At 23.3% G+C, this 16,997-nt stretch overlaps 1 long non-coding RNA gene across 1 annotated transcript; it reads left to right on the top strand.

The window, feature by feature from the left end:
• The first annotated feature begins 10,741 nt into the window (after positions 1–10,741).
• Positions 10,742–11,757, top strand: LOC132926538 (uncharacterized). The gene is made up of 2 exons (XR_009661468.1): positions 10,742–10,867; positions 11,525–11,757. It is a non-coding gene; the product is annotated as an uncharacterized LOC132926538 (long non-coding RNA).
• Positions 11,758–16,997: the final 5,240 nt, after the last annotated feature.

Raw genomic sequence — 16,997 nt, forward strand, 5'->3', positions numbered from 1 at the left:
ATAAACACTACAAAACATGATTTTATATGATCATTTTGACGAATACTAAATATTGATGTTTTTAACTACTTATAAAACACACAATACTCAAGTTAATCTCTTGAAACCTGGACCACTATATTAAGAAATTGATTCTAATTTACCATTATTAACTTGCACACATTGCATCTAAGCAGATACTTCATAAACAGTATAAATATGATTTTCTATAATAATTTTGTCGAATATTAAAATTTCATTTTTTTAAGTGATAATAAATCACTCAATTCACATCCTAATCTCTTGAAACCTGGACCATAATATAAAGAAAATGATTCTAATTTACCATTAATAAATTGTATACATTTCATTTAAGCAGATACTTCATAAACAGTATAAATATGATTTTATATGATAATTTTGTCGAATATTAAAATTTCATTTTTTTAAGTGATAATAAATCACTCAATTCACATCCTAATCTCTTGAAACCTGGACCATAATATAAAGAAAATGATTCTAATTTACCATTATTAAATTGTATACTTTTAATTTAAGCAGATACTTCATAAACACTACAAAACATGATTTTATATGAAAATTTTGACGAATATTAAAAATTCATGTTTTTTAGTGATAATAAAACACTCAATTCACATCCTTATCTCTTGAAACCTAGACCACTATATTAAGAAAATGATTCTCATTTACCATTATTAAATTGTATACATTTAATTAAAGAAGATACTTCATAAACAGTATAAATATGATTTTCTATGATAATTTTGTCGAATATTAAAATTTCATTTTTTTATGTGACAGTAAAACACTCAATTCACATCCTAATCTCTTGAAACCTGGACCATAATATAAAGAAAATGATTCTAATTTACCATTATTAAATTGTATACATTTAATTTAAGCAGATACTTCATAAACACTACAAAACATGATTTTATATGAAAATTTTGACGAATATTAAAAATTCATGTTTTTTAGTGATAATAAAACACTCAATTCACATCCTAATCTCTTGAAATCTGGACCATTATATAAAGAAAATGATTCTTATTTACCATTATTAACTTGCACACATTTCATTTAAGCAGATACTTAATAAACACTACAAAACATTATTTTATATGATAATTTTGACGATAATTAAAAATTCATGTTTTTGAATGCCCATAAAACACTCAATTCTCAATTTATTGTCTTGATGGATCACTATATTAAGAAAATGAGTCTAATTTATCATTATTAACTTGCATACATTATATTTAAGCAGATACTTCATAAACACTACAAAACATGATTTTATATGATCATTTTGACGAATATTAAATATTGATGTTTTTAACTGCTTATAAAACACACATTACTCAAGTTAATCTCTTGAAACCTGGACCACTATATTAAGAAATTGATTCTAATTTACCATTATTAACTTGCACACATTTTATCTAAGCAGATACTTCATAAACAGTATAAATATGATTTTCTATGATAATTTTGTCGAATATTAAAATTTCATTTTTTTAAGTGATAATAAATCACTCAATTCACATCCCAATCTCTTGAAACCTGGACCATAATATAAAGAAAATGATTCTAATTTACCATTATTAAATTGTATACATTTAATTTAAGCAGATACTTCATAAACAGTATAAATATGATTTTATATGATAATTTTGTCAAATATTAAAAATTCATGTTTTTAAGTGATAGTAAAACACCCAATTCACATCCTAATCTATTGAAACCTTGACCACTATATTAAGAAAATGATTCTAATTTACCATTAATAAATTGTATACATTTCATTTAAGCAGATACTTCATAAACAGTATAAATATGATTTTATATGATAATTTTGTCGAATATTAAAATTTCATTTTTTTAAGTGATAATAAATCACTCAATTCACATCCTAATCTCTTGAAACCTGGACCATAATATAAAGAAAATGATTCTAATTTACCATTATTAAATTGTATACTTTTAATTTAAGCAGATACTTCATAAACACTACAAAACATGATTTTATATGAAAATTTTGACGAATATTAAAAATTCATGTTTTTTAGTGATAATAAAACACTCAATTCACATCCTTATCTCTTGAAACCTAGACCACTATATTAAGAAAATGATTCTCATTTACCATTATTAAATTGTATACATTTAATTAAAGAAGATACTTCATAAACAGTATAAATATGATTTTCTATGATAATTTTGTCGAATATTAAAATTTCATTTTTTTAAGTGATAATAAATCACTCAATTCACATCCCAATCTCTTGAAACCTGGACCATAATATAAAGAAAATGATTCTAATTTGCCATTATTAAATTGTATACATTTAATTTAAGCAGATACTTCATAAACAGTATAAATATGATTTTATATGATAATTTTGTCAAATATTAAAAATTCATGTTTTTAAGTGATAGTAAAACACCCAATTCACATCCTAATCTATTGAAACCTTGACCACTATATTAAGAAAATGATTCTAATTTACCATTATTAACTTGCACACATTTCATATAAGCAAATACTTCATAAACAGTATAAATATGATTTTATATGATAATTTGACGAATATTAAAAATTCATGTTTTTAAGTGATAATAAAACACTAAATTCACATCCTCATCTCTTGAAACCTGGACCATTATATAAATAAAATGATTCTAATTTACCATTATTAAATTGTATACATTTCATATAAGCTGATACTTCAATAATGCTATAAAACATGATTTTATATGATAATTTTGACGAATATTAAAAATTCATTTTTTTAACTGTTTATAAAACACACAATTCTCATGTTAATCTCTTGAAACCTGGACCACTATATTAAGAAAATGATTCTAATTTAAAATTAATAATTTGCATACATTTCATTTAAGCAGATACTTCATAAACAGTATAAATATGATTTTATATGATAATTTGACGAATATTAAAAATTCATGTTTTTAAGTGATAATAAAACACTCAATTCACATCCTAATCTCTTGAAACCTGGACCTTTATATAAAGAAAATGATTCTTATTTACCATTATTAACTTCTATAGATGTTATGTAAGCAGATACTTCATAAACACTACAAAACATGATTTTATATGATCATTTTGACGAATATTAAATATTGATGTTTTTAACTGCTTATAAAACACACAATACTCAAGTTAATCTCTTGAAACCTGGACCACTATATTAAGAAATTGATTCTAATTTACCATTATTAACTTGCACACATTTCTTCTAAGCAGATACTTCATAAACAGTATAAATATGATTTTCTATGATAATTTTGTCGAATATTAAAATTTCATTTTTTTAAGTGATAATAAATCACTCAATTCACATCCCAATCTCTTGAAACCTGGACAGTAATATAAAGAAAATGATTTTAATTTACCATTATTAAATTGTATACATTTCATTTAAGCAGATACTTCATGAACAGTATAAATATGATTTTATATGATAATTTTGTCAAATATTAAAAATTCATGTTTTTAAGTGATAATAAAATACTCAATTCACATTCTAATCACTTGAAACCTGGACCACTATATTAAGAAAATGATTTTAATTTACCATTATTAAATTGTATACATTTCATTTAAGCAGATACTTCATAAACAGTATAAATATGATTTTATATGATAATTTTGTCAAATATTAAAAATTCATGTTTTTTAGTGATAATAAAACACTCAATTCACATCCTTATCTCTTGAAACCTAGACCACTATATTAAGAAAATGATTCTCATTTACCATTATTAAATTGTATACATTTCATTTAAGCAGATACTTCATAAACAGTATAAATATGATTTTATATGATAATTTGGCGAATATTAAAAATTCATGTTTTTAAGTGATAATAAAACACTCAATTCACATCCTAATCTCTTGAAACCTGGACCATTATATAAATAAAATGATTCTAATTTACCATTATTAACTTGCACACATTTCATTTAAGCAGATACTTCATAAACAGTATAAATATGATTTTATATGATAATTTGACGAATATTAAAAATTCATGTTTTTAAGTGATAATTAAACACTCAATTCACATCCTAATCTCTTGAAACCTGGACCATTATATAAAGAAAATGATTCTAATTTACCATTATTAACTTCTATAGATGTTATGTAAGCAGATACTTCATAAACACTACAAAACATGATTTTATATGATCATTTTGACGAATATTAAATATTGATGTTTTTAACTGCTTATAAAACACACATTACTCAAGTTAATCTCTTGAAACCTGGACCACTATATTAAGAAATTGATTCTAATTTACCATTATTAACTTGCACACATTTCATCTAAGCAGATACTTCATAAACAGTATAAATATGATTTTCTATGATAATTTTGTCGAATATTAAAATTTCATTTTTTTAAGTGATAATAAATCACTCAATTCACATCCCAATCTCTTGAAACCTGGACCATAATATAAAGAAAATGATTGTAATTTACCATTATTAAATTGTATACATTTCATTTAAGCAGATACTTCATAAACAGTATAAATATGATTTTATATGATAACTTTGTCGAATATTAAAAATTCATGTTTTTAAGTGATAGTAAAACACCCAATTCACATCCTAATCTATTGAAACCTTGACCACTATATTAAGAAAATGATTCTAATTTACCATTATTAACTTGCATACATTTCATATAAGCAAATACTTCATAAACAGTATAAATATGATTTTATATGATAATTTGACGAATATTAAAAATTCATGTTTTTAAGTGATAATAAAACACTCAATTCACATCCTAATCTCTTGAAACCTGGATCTTTATATAAAGAAAATGATTCTTATCTACCATTATTAACTTCTATAGATGTTATGTAAGCAGATACTTCATAAACACTACAAAACATGATTTTATATGATCATTTTGACGAATATTAAATATTGATGTTTTTAACTGCTTATAAAACACACAATACTCAAGTTAATCTCTTGAAACCTGGACCACTATATTAAGAAATTGATTCTAATTTACCATTATTAACTTGCACACATTTCATCTAAGCAGATACTTCATAAACAGTATAAATATGATTTTATATGATAATTTTGTCAAATATTAAAAATTCATGTTTTTAAGTGATAGTAAAACACCCAATTCACATCCTAATCTATTGAAACCTTGACCACTATATTAAGAAAATGATTCTAATTTACCATTATTAACTTGCACACATTTCATATAAGCAAATACTTCATAAACAGTATAAATATGATTTTATATGATAATTTGACGAATATTAAAAATTCATGTTTTTAAGTGATAATAAAACACTCAATTCACATCCTAATCTCTTGAAACCTGGACCATTATATAAATAAAATGATTCTAATTTACCATTATTAAATTGTATACATTTCATTTAAGCAGATACTTCATAAACAGTATAAATATGATTTTCTATGAAAATTTTGACGAATATTAAAAATTCATGTTTTTTAGTGATAATAAAACACTCAATTCACATCCTTATCCCTTGAAACCTAGACCACTATAATAAGAAAATGATTCTCATTTACCATTATTAAATTGTATACATTTCATTAAAGAAGATACTTCATAAACAGTATAAATATGATTTTATATGATAATTTAACGAATATTAAAATTTCAATTTTTTATGTGATAGTAAAACACTCAATTCACATCCTAATCTCTTGAAACCTGGACCATTATATAAAGAAAATGATTCTTATTTACCATTATTAACTTCTATAGATGTTATGTAAGCAGATACTTCATAAACACTACAAAACATGATTTTATATGATCATTTTGATGAATATTAAATATTGATGTTTTTAACTGCTTATAAAACACACAATACTCAAGTTAATCTCTTGAAACCTGGACCACTATATTAAGAAATTGATTCTAATTTACCATTATTAACTTGCACACATTTCATCTAAGCAGATACTTCATAAACAGTATAAATATGATTTTCTATGAAAATTTTGACGAATATTAAAAATTCATGTTTTTGAATGCCCATAAAACACTCATTTCTCAATTTATTGTCTTGATGGATCACTATATTAAGAAAATGAGTCTAATTTATCATTATTAACTTGCATACATTATATTTAAGCAGATACTTCATAAACACTACAAAACATGATTTTATATGATCATTTTGACGAATATTAAATATTGATGTTTTTAACTGCTTATAAAACACACATTACTCAAGTTAATCTCTTGAAACCTGGACCACTATATTAAGAAATTGATTCTAATTTACCATTGTTAACTAGCATACATTTCATTTCAGCAAATACTTCATAAACAGTACAAATACGATTTTATATGATAACTTTGTCGAATATTAAAAATTAATGTTTTTAAGTGATAATAAAATACTCAATTCACATTCTAATCACTTGAAACCTGGACCACTATATTAAGAAAATGATTCTAATTTACCATTGTTAACTAGCATACATTTCATTTCAGCAAATACTTCATAAACAGTACAAATACGATTTTATATGATAACTTTGTCGAATATTAAAAATTCATGTTTTTAAGTGATAGTAAAACACCCAATTCACATCCTAATCTATTGAAACCTTGACCACTATATTAAGAAAATGATTCTAATTTACCATTATTAACTTGCACACATTTCATATAAGCAAATACTTCATAAACAGTATAAATATGATTTTATATGATAATTTGACGAATATTAAAAATTCATGTTTTTAAGTGATAATAAAACACTCAATTCACATCCTAATCTCTTGAAACCTGGACCATTATATAAATAAAATGATTCTAATTTACCATTATTAAATTGTATACATTTCATTTAAGCAGATACTTCATAAACAGTATAAATATGATTTTCTATGAAAATTTTGTCAAATATTAAAAATTAATATTTTTAAGTGATAATAAAATACTCAATTTACATTCTAATCACTTGAAACCTGGACCACTATATTAAGAAAATGATTCTTATTTACCATTGTTAACTAGCATACATTTCATTTCAGCAAATACTTCATAAACAGTACAAATACGATTTTATATGATAACTTTGTCGAATATTAAAAATTCATGTTTTTAAGTGATAGTAAAACACCCAATTCACATCCTAATCTATTGAAACCTTGACCACTATATTAAGAAAATGATTCTAATTTACCATTATTAACTTGCACACATTTCATATAAGCAAATACTTCATAAACAGTATAAATATGATTTTATATGATAATTTGACGAATATTAAAAATTCATGTTTTTAAGTGATAATAAAACACTCAATTCACATCCTAATCTCTTGAAACCTGGACCTTTATATAAAGAAAATGATTCTTATCTACCATTATTAACTTCTATAGATGTTATGTAAGCAGATACTTCATAAACACTACAAAACATGATTTTATATGATCATTTTGACGAATATTAAATATTGATGTTTTTAACTGCTTATAAAACACACAATACTCAAGTTAATCTATTGAAACCTGGACCACTATATTAAGAAATTGATTCTAATTTACCATTATTAACTTGTATACATTTCATTTAAGCAGATACTTCATAAACACTACAAAACATGATTTTATATGAAAATTTTGACGAATATTAAAAATTCATGTTTTTTAGTGATAATAAAACACTCAATTCACATCCTTATCTCTTGAAACCTGGACCACTATATTAAGAAATTGATTCTAATTTACCATTATTAACTTGCACACATTTCATCTAAGCAGATACTTCATAAACAGTATAAATATGATTTTCTATGATAATTTTGTCGAATATTAATATTTCATTTTTTTAAGTGATAATAAATCACTCAATTCACAACCCAATCTCTTGAAACCTGGACCATAATATAAAGTAAATGATTGTAATTTACCATTATTAAATTGTATACATTTCATTTAAGCAGATACTTCATAAACAGTATAAATATGATTTTATATGATAATTTTGTCAAATATTAAAAATTAATGTTTTTAAGTGATAGTAAAACACCCAATTCACATCCTAATCTATTGAAACCTTGACCACTATATTAAGAAAATGATTCTAATTTACCATTATTAACTTGCACACATTTAATTTAAGCAGATACTTCATAAACACTACAAAACATGATTTTATATGAAAATTTTGACGAATATTAAAAATTCATGTTTTTTAGTGATAATAAAACACTCAATTCACATCCTTATCTCTTGAAACCTAGACCACTATATTAAGAAAATGATTCTCACTTACCATTATTAAATTGTATACATTTCATTTAAGCAGATACTTCATAAACAGTATAAATATGATTTTATATGATAATTTGGCGAATATTAAAAATTCATGTTTTTAAGTGATAATAAAACACTCAATTCACATCCTAATCTCTTGAAACCTGGACCATTATATAAATAAAATGATTCTAATTTACCATTATTAACTTGCACACATTTCATTTAAGCAGATACTTCATAAACAGTATAAATATGATTTTATATGATAATTTGACGAATATTAAAAATTCATGTTTTTAAGTGATAATTAAACACTCAATTCACATCCTAATCTCTTGAAACCTGGACCATTATATAAAGAAAATGATTCTAATTTACCATTATTAACTTCTATAGATGTTATGTAAGCAGATACTTCATAAACACTACAAAACATGATTTTATATGATCAATTTGACGAATATTAAATATTGATGTTTTTAACTGCTTATAAAACACACAATACTCAAGTTAATCTCTTGAAACCTGGACCACTATATTAAGAAATTGATTCTTATTTACCATTATTAAATTGTATACATTTCATTTAAGCAGATACTTCATAAACACTACAAAACATGATTTTATATGAAAATTTTGACGAATATTAAAAATTCATGTTTTTTAGTGATAATAAAACACTCAATTCACATCCTTATCTCTTGAAACCTAGACCACTATATTAAGAAAATGATTCTCATTTACCATTATTAAATTGTATACATTTCATTAAAGAAGATACTTCGTAAACAGTATAAATATGATTTTATATGATAATTTAACGAATATTAAAATTTCATTTTTTTATGTGATAGTAAAACACTCAATTCACATCCTAATCTCTTGAAACCTGGACCATTATATAAAGAAAATGATTCTTATTTACCATTATTAACTTGCACACATTTCATTTAACCAGATACTTAATAAACACTACAAAACATGATTTTATATGATCATTTTGACGAATATTAAATATTGATGTTTTTAACTTCTTATAAAACACACAATACTCAAGTTAATCTCTTGAAACCTGGACCACTATATTAAGAAATTGATTCTTATTTACCATTTATAATTTGCACACATTTCATCTAAGCAGATACTTCATAAACAGTATATATATGATTTTCTATGATAATTTTGACGAATATTAAAAATTCATATTTTTAACTGCTTATAAAACACTCAATTCTCATGTTAGTTTCTTAAAACCTTTACTACTAGATTGTAAAAATGATTCTTATTTACTATCATTAACATTCATATATTGCATTGAAGCTGATACATCATAAACACTATAAAACATGGTTTTACATAATAATTTATACAAATATTACAAATTTATATTTTTTTCATATTAAAAATCAGCAAGTTTAAGTGATTGTACAAGTATATTTTTTTTATATATTTTTTTTTCATTAAAATTCAACACATTGCTGGTAGATTTTTAATATCTTTTATTGCTCATCAATCATCATTATTATAATTTCTCCAACCATTATACATATTTATATGACTATTTTTTTTTAGATGGCAGTATAATAGTAGATCACTCAAGGCATGCTGAGACATTTATTAACATTTTCGGAATTTGGGAAAGTTTCAACATCCTACATTGATCATGGACTTGAAGATTCTGATAATAATAATGATTTTATGCAATGTACTTGTAATGAATATAAAATGTAATTGATAGTAAATTAATAGTAGTGTAACAATTGAAATTTGTTAAAAATATAAATATAGTATTGGTAAACAAAATGAGCTTTTAATTTTCATTCATAAAATATGCCTCAGTTTTAAAAATCTTTTTATTATTTCTGCGTTTTTTTCATAATTAGGTTTTCATTAAACCATAATCCAAAGTATTGTAATTTAAATCGTCTAGTTTTAATAGATGCTTTACGGTACTTTTATTCAATAATGATTCGATATTTTTATGTTCAAATCAGTATTATTTTTGAGGTATGGTTATGTCATAGTCTATTAAAAAAACAGCAATTTTAAGTTATTGTACAAGTGTATTCTTTATAAACACTTATTTTACATTCAAATCCAACAAAACATTCTAGTAGATATGTACGATCTTTTTTGTCTTATCAAAATTATTATATCTTATCATCTGTTTTATATTTAAATTTCATATCTATTTGCAGTTTTACATTTAGCATTCAAGTTTCAACTGCAAACTGCTTTCACAAATGTTCTAATAAGAATGAAGTTTGTGTGTTAGTTTTTGTTTGACTATTTCCATTTCTGAATTGCTCAGTGTATTCCCGTACTAGTTGTAATTTAAAGATTTTCGTTTTAATTATGGCATGTATTAGTGACATTTTATCCTACAACTATTATACATATTTAACCGACTACATTTTTTCAGATGGTAGTACGGCAGATCACTTGATGCATGCTGAGACGGAAATTCACATTCCTACAACTTGGGAAAGTATCAACATCCTACATTGAACAATGGACTAGAAGATTCTGATAATAATAATGGTTTTATGCAATGTATGTGAAATGAATATATAGAATGTAATTGATAGTCAATTAATAGTAGTATAACATAAAATTATTGTCAAACAACCCTGATCAATATATTAAGCAAATAATTCATATTTACCATCATTAACATTCATATATTTCATTGAAGCTGATACATCATAAACACTATAAAACATGGTTTTACATAATAATTTATACAACTATTATAAATTCATATTTTTAACTGCTTATAAAACACTCAATTCTCATTTTGGTGTTTTCAAACCTTAACTACTAGATTGTGAAAATGATTCTTATTTACCATCATTAACATTCATATATTTCATTGAAGCTGATACATCATAAACACTATAAAACATGGTTTTACATAATAATTTATACAACTATTATAAATTCATATTTTTAACTGTTTATAAAACACACAATTCTCATGTTAATCTCTTGAAACATGGACCACTATATTAAGAAAATGATTCTAATTTAAAATTAATAATTTGCATACATTTCATTTAAGCTGATGCTTTATAAACACTATAAAACATGTTTTTATATGATTATTTTGACTCGTATTTTATATTCATATTTTTAACTGCTTATAAAATACTGAATTCTCAAGTTATTCTTTAACAATTATACATTATTAACTTACTACATTTTTTTTAGATGGACGTATGTCAGATCACTCAAGGCATGCAGAAACATGAATTCACATTTCTACCACTTAAGAAAGTATCAACATCCTATGCTGAAAATGGACTAAAAGATACTGCTAATAATATTGGGTTTATATAATGTGCGTGTAAGGGTTATTGAATATAATTGATAGTAAATTAATGGCAGTGAAACAATTGAGATTTGTTAATAATCTGAATAAAATTTTAGTTAACACCTTTGACTTGTAATTTTCATTCTTAAGAGTTACCATTACCAACTTCCATATATATCATATAAGCTGATACTTCATAAATACTATAAAACATGTTTTTATATGATAATTTTGACGAATATTAAAAATTCATTTTTTTAACTGTTTATAAAACACACAATTCTCATGTTAATCTCTTGAAACCTGGACCACTATATTAAGAAAATGATTCTAATTTAAAATTAATAATTAGCATACATTTCATTTAAGCTGATACTTCAATAATGCTATAAAACATGATTTTATATGATAATTTTGACGAATATTAAAAATTCATTTTTTTAACTGTTTATAAAACACACAATTCTCATGTTAATCTCTTGAAACCTGGACCACTTTATTAAGAAAATGATTCTAATTTAAAATTAATAATTAGCATACATTTCATTTAAGCTGATACTTCAATAATGCTATAAAACATGATTTTATATGATAATTTTGACGAATATTAAAAATTCATTTTTTTAACTGTTTATAAAACACACAATTCTCATGTTAATCTCTTGAAACCTGGACCACTATATTAAGAAAATGATTCTAATTTAAAATTAATAATTTGCATACATTTCATTTAAGCTGATGCTTTATAAACACTATAAAACATGTTTTTATATGATTATTTTGACGAATATTAAAAATTCATTTTTTTAACTGTTTATAAAACAAACAATTCTCAAGTTAATCTCTAGAAACCTGGACTACTATATTAAGAAATTGATTCTAATTTACCATTATTAACTTGCACACATTTCATCTAAGCAGATACTTCATAAACAGTATAAATATGATTTTATATGATAATTTTGTCAAATATTAAAAATTCATGTTTTTAAGTGATAGTAAAACACCCAATTCACATCCTAATCTATTGAAACCTTGACCACTATATTAAGAAAATGATTCTAATTTACCATTATTAACTTGCACACATTTCATATAAGCAAATACTTCATAAACAGTATAAATATGATTTTATATGATAATTTGACGAATATTAAAAATTCATGTTTTTAAGTGATAATAAAACACTCAATTCACATCCTAATCTCTTGAAACCTGGACCTTTATATAAAGAAAAAGATTCTTATTTACCATTATTAACTTCTATAGATGTTATGTAAGCAGATACTTCATAAACACTACAAAACATGATTTTATATGATCATTTTGACAAATATTAAATATTGATGTTTTTAACTGCTTATAAAACACACAATACTCAAGTTAATCTCTTGAAACCTGGACCACTATATTAAGAAATTGATTCTAATTTACCATTATTAACTTGCACACATTTCATATAAGCAAATACTTCATAAACAGTATAAATATGATTTTATATGATAATTTGACAAATATTAAAAATTCATGTTTTTAAGTGATAATAAAACACTCAATTCACATCCTAATCTCTTGAAACCTGGACCATTTTATAAATAAAATGATTCTAATTTACCATTATTAAATTGTATACATTTCATTTAAGCAGATACTTCATAAACAGTATAAATATGATTTTCTATGAAAATTTTGACGAATATTAAAAATTCATGTTTTTTAGTGATAATAAAACACTCAATTCACATCCTTATCTCTTGAAACCTAGACCACTATAATAAGAAAATGATTCTCATTTACCATTATTAAATTGTATACATTTCATTAAAGAAGATACTTCATAAACAGTATAAATATGATTTTATATGATAATTTAACAAATATTAAAATTTCATTTTTTTATGTGATAGTAAAACACTCAATTCACATCCTAATCTCTTGAAACCTGGACCATTATATAAAGAAAATGATTCTTATTTACCATTATTAACTTCTATAGATGTTATGTAAGCAGATACTTCATAAACACTACAAAACATGATTTTATATGATCATTTTGACGAATATTAAATATTGTTGTTTTTAACTGCTTATAAAACACACAATACTCAAGTTAATCTCTTGAAACCTGGACCACTATATTAAGAAATTGATTCTAATTTACCATTATTAACTTGCACACATTTCATCTAAGCAGATACTTCATAAACAGTATAAATATGATTTTCTATGATAATTTTGTCGAATATTAAAATTTCATTTTTTTAAGTGATAATAAATCACTCAATTCACATCCCAATCTCTTGAAACCTGGACCATAATATAAAGAAAATGATTGTAATTTACCATTATTAAATTGTATACATTTCATTTAAGCAGATACTTCATAAACAGTATAAATATGATTTTATATGATAATTTTGTCAAATATTAAAAATTAATGTTTTTAAGTGATAATAAAATACTCAATTTACATTCTAATCACTTGAAACCTGGACCACTATATTAAGAAAATGATTCTTATTTACCATTGTTAACTAGCATACATTTCATTTCAGCAAATACTTCATAAACAGTACAAATACGATTTTATATGATAACTTTGTCGAATATTAAAAATTCATGTTTTTAAGTGATAGTAAAACACCCAATTCACATCCTAATCTATTGAAACCTTGACCACTATATTAAGAAAATGATTCTAATTTACCATTATTAACTTGCACACATTTCATATAAGCAAATACTTCATAAACAGTATAAATATGATTTTATATGATAATTTGACGAATATTAAAAATTCATGTTTTTAAGTGATAATAAAACACTCAATTCACATCCTAATCTCTTGAAACCTGGACCTTTATATAAAGAAAATGATTCTTATCTACCATTATTAACTTCTATAGATGTTATTTAAGCAGATACTTCATAAACACTACAAAACATGATTTTATATGATCATTTTGACGAATATTAAATATTGATGTTTTTAACTGCTTATAAAACACACAATACTCAAGTTAATCTATTGAAACCTGGACCACTATATTAAGAAATTGATTCTAATTTACCATTATTAACTTGTATACATTTCATTTAAGCAGATACTTCATAAACACTACAAAACATGATTTTATATGAAAATTTTGACGAATATTAAAAATTCATGTTTTTTAGTGATAATAAAACACTCAATTCACATCCTTATCTCTTGAAACCTGGACCACTATATTAAGAAATTGATTCTAATTTACCATTATTAACTTGCACACATTTCATCTAAGCAGATACTTCATAAACAGTATAAATATGATTTTCTATGATAATTTTGTCGAATATTAATATTTCATTTTTTTAAGTGATAATAAATCACTCAATTCACAACCCAATCTCTTGAAACCTGGACCATAATATAAAGAAAATGATTGTAATTTACCATTATTAAATTGTATACATTTCATTTAAGCAGATACTTCATAAACAGTATAAATATGATTTTATATGATAATTTTGTCAAATATTAAAAATTAATGTTTTTAAGTGATAGTAAAACACCCAATTCACATCCTAATCTATTGAAACCTTGACCACTATATTAAGAAAATGATTCTAATTTACCATTATTAACTTGCACACATTTAATTTAAGCAGATACTTCATAAACACTACAAAACATGATTTTATATGAAAATTTTGACGAATATTAAAAATTCATGTTTTTTAGTGATAATAAAACACTCAATTCACATCCTTATCTCTTGAAACCTAGACCACTATATTAAGAAAATGATTCTCATTTACCATTATTAAATTGTATACATTTCATTTAAGCAGATACTTCATAAACAGTATAAATATGATTTTATATGATAATTTGGCGAATATTAAAAATTCATGTTTTTAAGTGATAATAAAACACTCAATTCACATCCTAATCTCTTGAAACCTGGACCATTATATAAATAAAATGATTCTAATTTACCATTATTAACTTGCACACATTTCATTTAAGCAGATACTTCATAAACAGTATAAATATGATTTTATATGATAATTTGACGAATATTAAAAATTCATGTTTTTAAGTGATAATTAAACACTCAATTCACATCCTAATCTCTTGAAACCTGGACCATTATATAAAGAAAATGATTCTAATTTACCATTATTAACTTCTATAGATGTTATGTAAGCAGATACTTCATAAACACTACAAAACATGATTTTATATGATCATTTTGACGAATATTAAATATTGATGTTTTTAACTGCTTATAAAACACACAATACTCAAGTTAATCTCTTGAAACCTGGACCACTATATTAAGAAATTGATTCTTATTTACCATTATTAAATTGTATACATTTCATTTAAGCAGATACTTCATAAACACTACAAAACATGATTTTATATGATCATTTTGACGAATATTAAATATTGATGTTTTTAACTGCTTATAAAACACACAATACTCAAGTTAATCTCTTGAAACCTGGACCACTATATTAAGAAATTGATTCTTATTTACCATTATTAAATTGTATACATTTCATTTAAGCAGATACTTCATAAACACTACAAAACATGATTTTATATGAAAATTTTGACGAATATTAAAATTTCATTTTTTTATGTGATAGTAAAACACTCAATTCACATCCTAATCTCTTGAAACCTGGACCATTATATAAAGAAAATGATTCTTATTTACCATTATTAACTTGCACACATTTCATTTAACCAGATACTTAATAAACACTACAAAACATGATTTTATATGATCATTTTGACGAATATTAAATATTGATGTTTTTAACTTCTTATAAAACACACAATACTCAAGTTAATCTCTTGAAACCTGGACCACTATATTAAGAAATTGATTCTTATTTACCATTTATAATTTGCACACATTTCATCTAAGCAGATACTTCATAAACAGTATATATATGATTTTCTATGATAATTTTGACGAATATTAAAAATTCATTTTTTTAACTGTTTATAAAACACACAATTCTCATGTTAATCTTTTAAAACCTGGACCACTATATTAAGAAAATGATTCTAATTTAAAATTAATAATTTGCATACATTTCATTTAAGCTGATGCTTTATAAACACTATACAACATGTTTTTATATGATTATTTTGACGAATATTAAAAATTCATTTTTTTAACTGTTTATAAAACACACAATTCTCATGTTAATCTCTTGAAACCTGGACCACTTTATTAAGAAAATGATTCTAATTTAAAATTAATAATTAGCATACATTTCATTTAAGCTGATACTTCAATAATGCTATAAAACATGATTTTATATGATAATTTTGACGAATATTAAAAATTCATTTTTTTAACTGTT

The sequence above is a fragment of the Rhopalosiphum padi genome, chromosome 3 (assembly GCF_020882245.1).
Source record: "Rhopalosiphum padi isolate XX-2018 chromosome 3, ASM2088224v1, whole genome shotgun sequence".
Taxonomy (NCBI): Eukaryota; Metazoa; Arthropoda; class Insecta; order Hemiptera; family Aphididae; genus Rhopalosiphum; species Rhopalosiphum padi.